The following is a 10,016-nucleotide window of genomic DNA, read 5'->3' as shown; positions in this document are numbered from 1 at the left end:
CTCCCAGCCCCGCCTGGCCCTGATGCCGCCCCCTGGCTGCCTCCCCACAACCTCCCCCAGCTCCATCTTGGGTCCTGGAATCCTGGAGGTCCCGACCCCAGGGGATCTCAGAACCACTCAGGGGTGGCCCCCACTGTCAGCATGGCCCTGGGAAGGGAATAACCCGGGGCACAGAGCGAGTCAGCATGGGAAGGGAGGGGCTCCGGTCCCAGAGTCCCAGCCCCAGGTCCTTCTGGCAGCAGAATGAGTGGATGGGTGGGCAAGGGGGTAAGCACAGGCCTCCGGCTGCCCAAGACTCCGTGATCCTGAGGGGCCCAAGGGAGCCGGACGCATCCCATCTTTTCAGGAGGGAAGGCGTCCCCGCGTCCGTGGGCTGGGGACGCACTCTCCTTTGACCAAGCAGACCCAGCAGTTCATCACCGGCCCAGGGCGCAGAGACGCCGAGGTACCCTGCCCTGCATCTCTAACAGAGATACCGTCAGACAGCCTGACATCCATAGCTCCAAACAGCCTTGGAGACGTGCCATGGGTGGATTCCACCGTGGGGGCCAGGGGACAAGGGCAGGTGACAAGAGGAGGTCTCGTCTGAGCCCATCTTTGTGAAAAGAACATGACTGTTATAGGGAAATGTCTGGAAGGATACACACCAACACACTGAATCCTCCCTGGTAGCAAGATCAGATGTTTATTTTCTTCTTTATGCTTCTCTGTACTTTCTCATTTCTCAAAGAGCGTGGATTACTTTTATCATCAGAAAACGAAACAGTAAACTGATTCAAGATCAACGACACTCTAAAAATGGTGTGTTAGAAGGTTTGAAAGGCATTGTGAAAATAACGTTATCCCCAAGAGGTCACAAGACAGGACCTGGCACGTGTGAGCGTGTCTCTGTATCTACATCCACATCCATGTCCATATCTCTTACCTGTGGCTACCTGTGGCAGTGGACCTACAGGTAGTGTTGGTTTTCATTCGGCACATTTGACTTTTCTGATTTATTGGGTAATTATGAAAAACAAGATTCTTTTCACTTAAGTAAGGGTATTTATTCCAACTCACTTAACGTTCAACAAATATTTATTGCTTGCCTGCTACATCCGTGACAGGCTGGGTGCAGGCTTTGGGACTACAGTGATGAAAAGACAGAGAATCATCCCTCTTGAGCAGTGGTCCAATGGGAGAAATGTATGTGGAAAGAGGTCATTACAATGCTGAGATGGATTCTTACCTCTAGGTCTTAGGTCATGTCCAAATCCACGAAACTCTCTCACTGCGCCAGCTCCACACCCAGGCAGGAAGGTTACTGAGCCCCTAAAAACAGAGAGAAGGTGTTCCGGGGGTGCTGAATACCTAGCAGCAGGCATTGAGCAAGGAGGATCAGAGAAAAGCACCCCCCTTTTAAATACAGTTAAAAACAGAAGCCTGAGCGATTGTAAACAAAAAGTTTAAGCAATTTCTGCAAAGAGCAATAAAAACCTTCCCACCAATAAAGCAAATTGGCGTGGGACACAGTCCAGGATCGGCAGAACTTATGAAGGAAAGAGGCGCTGTCTGAAGCAGACCAGAATAGACTTCAAGAATTTTTACCCAGTTCTTTGGACAGGAAGAATTATGTGGTAGATCAGAGCACAGTCCATGTAAGTGAGAAGACCTAGGGTGACAAACTTCTCTGCCGTGTAGGCGACAACTTATCTTGGCAACTAATCTCTCTCCCTGTGTTCTGATCTGGCCGATGTTGATAATATTAGTGGCCACCTCACATTTCCATCTTGAGGAATGCAAGAGGGGATGTACCTAGATCCTTTCACAGAATACCGGGTTCAGTGAATGGAAGAAACAGGTTAGAAATGATTGTTGGAAACTCCCTCTCTGTCACGTAGAGTTTGTTAATCCTAATTACATTTACAGGTGCCATAGGAGCTTGTAGATACGTCAGTTCTTTTCTTATACTCCTAAACTCTCTATTTAAACTCTCCACTTAAGGTCATTGCCAGCTAGCAGTCCTGTAAGTGACACGAAGACACCTCAGTTGTCCACTCCTCACTCTCTCCAGAGAAATACAAGTGTTTAACCCCACTCAGTGAGTCTGGTGCTGTGGCCCAGAGCCCCAAAAGGCAGGGACTCAACAGCCATCTCTCTAGCCTGCCTGCCTCCTGCCCCAGCTCCAGTTCCAGAATCCTCATGGACGAAGGAAGAGGTGCAGCCCCCTTCCTGGGCCTGCAGACTCTGCATGTCGCCCCCAGCCCAGTGCCTGGCAACTTCAAGGCTCTCAATAAACAGTTTGAATGAGGGAGGGAGGAAGATAAGAACAGGTGAATAGATGGATGAGTGGGTGGGTTGGTGGGTGCATGGGCAGGTGGGTAGTTGGGTGGGTGAGTGGATGGATGGACAGTTGGGTGGATGGGTGGATGGATGGGGAAATAGCTGGATGATTGATGGATGTGTGGGTGGATGGGTCAGTGGCTGGCTGGCTGGCTGGATGATTGATGGATGGGTAGATGAGTGGGTGGATTGGTGAGTTCATGGGTAGGTTGGTAATTGGATGGGTGAATGGATGAGTGGATATTTGTGTGGGTGGGTAGATCCTAATTATGAGAAACACAGAACCTTAGTGCCTGGCAACTCTGTGGAAAGGGGCTGAACGCGACACCCAGGTTCCAATCCCAGCTCTGATCCTGACTTGGTGTGACCTTGGGCCATTTCCTTAGTGCCTCTAAGCCTTGTCCCCTTGCAGGCAAAGATGATGTCAACCCCTGCCCTGCCCATCTCACAAACTGCTGGGAAGAACACCGAAAGGACACATGTGCGTGAAGATGTTTTAGAAACCCGAGAGGCTTCTCAGGTGTACTCTTAGCCTTCGAAGGACCTTGCAGGGCATTGAGCTGACTCACCCCTGGCTTTGGAGCACAGCTGTGGGAAGAGCCTGAGCTTGGAGCTCAGACAGACCTGGGTTCCAATCCTGGCTCCACCACTTTCCAAGTGTGTGACCTTGGGCAGGTGACTGTCCTTCCCATGTCCTCCTCTGTGATGCGGAGGTGATGACAGCGGCAGCTACCCCTCGGGGCTGTGAGAGAAATCAGGGGGATCATTCAGGAAAGCACTCAGCACAGCACCCAGTAAGGGTGCAATGATGGATCTGAGGTCTACCATCTGGGGTCACAAAGAAGAGGCTCAATCCTGCCCTCTCTGTAGCGGTGTTCCCTGGAGGCCTGGAGGTGTTCCAGGACATCTAACTCAGGGGTTCAGAAACCCTGAAGTGTGTCTGTAAAAATGCTGATTGTGGGGAGAGGTCCAGGGCTTTGTGCAGAAAAGAGGCCATGGCCCGTGGAGGACTAACCGCACTGATCTAATCCAAGGCCCTCATTAAGGAAAAACAGAGACTCCAAGCCACCACAAGGGCACTCGGTGGGTCAGAGAAAGGCCAAGTACACAGGCATTCAGTCCAGCGTGATACCCTCCTTACCCAGCGGCGGGGGCCTGCCTTGGAACACAGGGCCTGAGATAGGATTACCGCCACCTGGTAGCAGCATGTACCAGGCAGAAGCCCCCAGGATGGGGGGGATGGCAGGGGGACCACAGGGGTCACCATTTGGATTGTGCAGTAGGATTGTGAGGAATTTCAACTTTCTTTTTAAATTTGTCTCTCAAGTTTGTTATAAGAGGACTTTAACAATAAATTAAAGTTGAGGGAGAAAGAGGTAGTGGCTGGTGGCAAAACATCTCACCCACTCCCCCAGGGGACTCACAGTTCATGATCTTGTGCTGATGAAAATCAACCCAGCAAGAGGCCCAAACAGAGGGAAATAGAGTTTATCAAACACAAGTGTGACCTGCAGCGGATAATCCAGGGAGGGAACTGCTGAGCCTGGGACAGATCTGTGTCCTGTCTCAGGGCCATCCTGGCAGAGAGGTGCAGGTGCCTCTGGGGCCCCAAAACTCCAGGCCCAGCTGGAGGTAACAGGATGTAGATGAGCTGCAAGGACACAGGTGTCAGCTCAGCATCAGGGAGAATCACGTTGTTTGTTTTCTGAGTTCCTCTTAAAATAGAGTTTACTGGTCTTGGTCTTTGGTTTTAAAATAATAACTGCTCACTGTAAACAACGGGAAGACTACAGAAAAACAAACAGGAGGAAACAAAATGCACCCCATGTATTTCACCCAGAAGAGCCGCCACTAATATTTTGATGGATTTCCTTCGATTTTAATTGTAAACTGTAAAAGCCACGACATAAATCAATAAAATGTATATGTAAAGTTTAAACAGTAAAAGCAACAGTGGCGATAGTTGCACAGCACTGTGAATGTGCATTTCGAAACGGTGGATTCTCTGTGATGTGCATTTCCCGTGAACTAACTTCACAGGCTCAGAACGTGGCCACAACCTCAGGAACCCTGATTTCATCATCTCTACTTTTCCTTATAGCTTTAGGTCCTCTGTGTCTGCCCTTACACCAACCACTTTCAACTTCACCTGTTTTTGAACTTCACGTAGATTAAGTTAGAGTGTGTGTCAGGGAACTCCGTTCAGTATTCTGTAACAACCTGAACGGGAAAAGAATTTGAGAAAGAATAGACACCTGTATATGTATAACTGAATCACTTTCTGTACACCTGAAACTATCACGACATTGTTAATCAACTATACTCCAATATAAAATAAAATTTTCTTTAAAAGTTAGACTGTGTGAGTCTTCTTTCTCTCAACACTGCATCTGATACCACCCACACTGCCCAGCACTGCTTTCACTGTGGACATGGAGGGGCCCCCACCCAGCTGTGTGCCCGGCTGGCCACCACTGGGCAGATCTGCCCCCGGAGTAGGACCACCAACACTGAGGTGGGAGGGAGGGGTTCTCCAGGGCCTGTCATTGTCCAATGCATTGTTTCTACTTGTTTTGTTTTCAAAAATGGAGACAGCTTAATTTTTTCCTGATTATAAAAAGATATACAAAGATTCTTTACAAATAAAATGGGGAAAAAGGTATAGAGATGGGAAGTTTCCAGCACAGCCTGAAGATCCCGTTGGTTGTACCGGGTGTGTGTCCTTCCAGACTGGACCTCACATTCCACGCAGACAACAGATCAATGATAGATGATGGATAGACAGATGATAGGTACATAGATAACATAGATGAAAGATGATAGATAGATTGATAGATAGATACATAGATGACAGAGAGAGGAGAGGAGATAGATGGGTAGATATTTTCCTTTCGTCACTGAACAGCCCACCCACGCATGTGTGGTAACCTGGGCGTGCATCACGCTTGTGAACCTGCAGCTCTCATGACACTCAGTGGGTCCCTCCGGGCACTACTGTCCCGCACAGGATGCAGCCAACGCCCCGACCTCCATCCCTGGGCAGGGATCCCACCACTGACTGCGGGTTGACCCTCCCCACAGGGATCAAAGGTCATGCCCGTCTAAGGCTTTGAGAGCTCATTCCAGAACGACTTCCAGCATTGCCCCCCACCCCTCAGAGCCCGGGAGGACCCCTGGATCCTAGGGAAGGGATGGCACAGGTGTAGACAGAGAGGGGCCTGAGGACACTGCCCCCCCACCTGTCCCACCCGACCCCTGCTCTGCTCTGAGGCGGGGGGCAGACAGGGGCCTCGAGGCCTCTTCCCAGCTCTTCAGAGCACCCACCACAAGCTGGCCTGAACCAGCCGGAAGCCCCCTTCTCAGGGAGTCTTCGGACCCCTCCCCTCCAACTGCGGTTGCCCTGCGTGTCTCCCTGGCAGCACGGAGCCCCCGGTGAGAAGAGAAGGTGCAGAGCTGTGAGCTCAGCCCTCCGCTGCTCTTGGGTTTGACGGGGTGGGGGGAGTGTGTGAATGCTGGGAGTGGGGGGCTGTGGGCTGGGGTCTGTGGAGTCTGCACAGGTGGAGCTGTGGGAAGGCCCTGTCGGTGGTCTCCACAATCAGAGCCAAAGGAAGGGGTCTGGCCCCTCTGCCCCAGATAACGTCTGGTCCCTCAGCTTCTGAGGCCAGAGACCGCCAGTTTGCCCTTGATGGGGGAGCGTTGGAGGGGAGGTCCCCAGCCCCAGCGTCTTCAGCAGCAGGGCCTGATTCCCCATCTCCCAGGCCCTGATCTCAAGAGTCTGGGGTGTCGGGCCCACTGGGGGTCCCGGCTGCCCAGCCCAGCTGCCCCAGGAGCCAGAGTGGGGCGAGGGTTACTGGGGAACCTGGAAGGGGTCTTAGAGATTGGGCCCCACCCACTCAGTTTTCACAGGAGAAACCGGGCCCACAGGGGGCAAAGGACTTGTCTGGGTCACACTGTGAGCCCAGCTGCTGGACTCAAGGCCCAGCTCTCCCCCGCCACACCCGTGATGTTCACACGCCCTTGGCGCTGAGGGGCCCCCTCTGCTCAGCCAGGCTCCAGCCCCGCGACCTGCACCCCAGCACTCAGCACTGGCCATTGTGAGCTGAGGAGTCCTCAGGTTCCGCACCCAAGGCCACAGGGCCAGCACTCTCCCGGCCAGGCCTCCCAGCCAGGCTCCTCTCTGATCAATGGGCCCTGGCCTGGCTTGACTCCTGCAGGCCTAGTGCCTGTCTTCTTCATCTGGGCCTTTGGGGTCCCACCCACACCCCCAGCCACCATCCAGGCTCAGAGGCAGCCCCTGTGCGACATCCCCATAGGTGAGTCTCGGTCCCACCCTGAGCAGACAGCACATGAGGGGGCCGCAGGCATGGTGTCCTGTGCTTATTTATCATGAACGAGTGGGTACGCAGTGTCAGAGAAGAGAGGCCTTCCAGGCCTCAGGGAGCAGACTGAGCCCCCAGACCAGGGTCCCTTCTGACGGGCCAGGCCCCAGCCCGGCTCTCCCCCAGCCCGGGGGCCTCAGTCCTTGGCTGGGGCCTGGAGCTGGGCCTGTGGGGAGCTGGCCTGGGGGCAGGACGGCCGAGTTTGGGAGCCCGGCCAGGCCGTCACCATGCATCGCATGGAGGGTGTCACCCACACAGGGATGTCACCGTCACCTGACTGTGCTCATGGGCCACATGGAGGTGTCCGGGCTGCATTCCTGGTCACATACTCATGTCCCCATACTGTGCCACCCCAACATAGGCATACACACACATTCACACACCCCCACACAGGTGCACACACACGCACACATGCACATACATGCACACACGCTCACACAGGTGCGCACACAGAGGCTCCGGCCGACAGTGCCCTCTATTGGCCACTGTTGTCATTTCTCTGAAAGGTCGCAATCACACCCGCAAAGACCCAGGATGGTTCATTAGATATCCCAGATGCACAAGTCTGGGAAGATCGTTCTCTCCTTTCACAGGGTGGGGGATGTTACCTGGGCAACGTCACACAGCAGGTAAGCGGTGGAGCCCTGGCCCCCGACCCAGATTCCAGCTCATTCCAGCTCCCAAGGCCCTGCCAGAGCCCAGAGGCTGGACCCTCTGGGGCAGCGGAGCTGGGGGTCTTGTACTCCCACCCCCCTCACGCGCACAGGTGCACGGACCCCCAGGAGGGAAGATGCACCATGGGGAGAGGAATCTCCAGACCAGAGAGTCCCCAAGACGGGCCTCCTCGGTGCTGATGGCATGGGGTGTCGGAAGGGGAGGGGGCTGGACTTCACAGAAACCCCAAAATGCCAAGAACACTGACACAGGCGTGCCACACGCACCACACAGAAACAAGAAATGCTAACCTGTGGTCCAATAGCTTAGGTCTTCTCGCAAGAGAAGGAAACTGGTCATGACGGGTCCCCTTGTCCCCCAGGCCCATTGTCCCTCATTCCCCAGCAGAAACAAGCACCATCCACTCCACCCGAAGCCCCTGATCAGCTCCAAAGCCCAGCGCTGCCTTGGGGCCTGCAGACGCAGCAGGGGCCTGAGAGACCAAGTCCTGGAGCAAAGTCCCAGTGGGTGAGGCAGGCCAGACAAACACATTGTATTTACTATAATATGAGGTGTGACAAGCTCTTTAGGAAAGGAAGGGGTTGGGGTGACAGCAGTTGGTTTAGGGGGATGGTCAGGAGAAGCCATCCCTGAATGAAGGAGGGGACCCCCGGGAGATGCCTGGGGAGGAGTGGTCCTGACAGAAGGGACAGCAAGTGCAAAGGCCCTGGGGTCATATGTCTGTTGCAGGAACAGCAAGGAGGTCAGTGTAGCCTGATCCAAGGAAGGGGACAGGGGAGGGAGCAGGGCCCTCGGGTGCTTGCAGAGCAGGCTGAGCACCTTAAAATTTGTCCACGTTTTCAAAGGTACCTGGACGATATCATGCTGCCATACCTGCTCCTTCTAACTTCCTGCACATACATCTCTGGGACTGGGATCCAACCAGTCAAGCAGGGGGAGCCAGATGGCTCAGCGTGTGGACACGGCAGATGCCAGCCAGTCTGCGCAGATGGACATTGGGCAGTTCGATCCTCCCCTCACAGACACGGCCCAGGGAGCCCTGTGCATCCCTGGTGTGCGGTCAGCACTCCTGAAGGGCACACGCCCACCTGGAGCTGCGGGGACACAGCGTCTGCGACCTGTGGCAGCCGGACTCACGGCCCCGGGGACAGCCAAGCCAGGTCCTGCATCTGCGCCACTGCTTGGATTGTGGCCCCTGGACGTTGTCCCCAGCGGTGCACCTCCCCCATGGGGTTAAGTGAGAACCCGGGCGAGGTCCACGGGAGTCACTCGCAGGTCCCTGAGCCCCGCCATCTGGGACCTCTTCCTCTGGGTGGTCGCTGTGGGTCCCCCTGCCATTCCAACGAGGGGACAGCGACCCCTGGCGGCCGAGGAGGGGGAGGCAGGAGGGCCCAGGTTAGAGGAAACGGGGCGGGGCGACACCCGCAGGGCACAGGGAGCCCCCCCTCCCGGTCCCTACTCTCTGGGCTGAAGCTGGGACGGGTGTGCCCATGAGGAGACCCCCACCCAGGTCGCCTCTTCAGACAGAGAGGGAGAAATCTGAGTGGGCGACGCAGGGAACCAAGTCCTTCTGGCCATGACCTTGAAACTGCCCAGGTGACCAGGAAGAAGGAGAGCGCTCCTCTCTGTCAAGAGGATCTGAGCGTCTCTTAATTAGAATCGGCTCTTTGGCTTCTGCTCCCTAAAAAAGGTACAGGAATTCTGCACCTTGAACCAGTTCTGGGGGAATTTAGCAATCAATTTGGGGGAAACTGGCATCTTTACCACATTGAATCTTTCAATCCATAAATATCCTCTCTCTCTCTCTCATTAACAGGTTTTAATAATTCTCAATGAAGTTGTATGTAGAATTTTCGCCATAAACAAATGACTTGGGCATGTCTTTAGATTCATCCCTAGTAAACTTATATAAAGTTTTTTGAGATTTTATTGAAATGTAGTTGATTTAGAACATTGTGTTAATTTCTTCTGTACAGCAAAGTGACTCAGTACATACATATACTTTTTCTTATTCTTTTCCATGATGGTTTGTCACAGGATATTGAATATAGTTCTCTGTGCTGTACAGTAGGACCTTGTTGTTTATCCATACTACGTATACTAGTTTGCCTCTGCTAATCCCAAACTCCCATTTCCTCCCTCCCCTACTCACCCTCCCCCTTGGCAACCACAAGTCTGTTCTCTATAAACTGATATTTTTAATGCAATTGTAAAATGTATCCTTCTTAAATGCTATTCTCTATTCATTTGCTGTTATATAGAGATACAGTAAGTTTCTATATTTGAAATTGGACCTGCTAAAGTTGCTACAATTTTTTATAGATTCTGTTAATTTATCTACATTCTGTGGGACTTGCTACATACTTAAACTTATCATCTGTGAAGAATGACAGTTTTGCTGCTATCTTCCCAATTCTTATACATTTCATTTCTTTCCCAGTTATTTCAAAAGCCAGTTCGGGATGGGGGAGAGTTCCACTTCTGGAACAGCAACACGAAGATTTCCACAGACCCATACCCCAGCCAAAGGGGTGAAAATTATTTTTTAAATTTCTGTATTTATAATAACATTTAAATGTATTTATTTATATGTTTATAATTATATATTTATAATATACAATATATCTATGTTTAGATCTA

The sequence above is a fragment of the Neophocaena asiaeorientalis genome, unplaced genomic scaffold, assembly GCF_003031525.2.
Source record: "Neophocaena asiaeorientalis asiaeorientalis breed wild unplaced genomic scaffold, Neophocaena_asiaeorientalis_V1.1 scaffold110, whole genome shotgun sequence".
NCBI classification, from domain to species: Eukaryota; Metazoa; Chordata; class Mammalia; order Artiodactyla; family Phocoenidae; genus Neophocaena; species Neophocaena asiaeorientalis.
The sequence above is the reverse complement of the archived record's forward strand: the minus strand, read 5'-3'. Positions refer to the sequence as shown.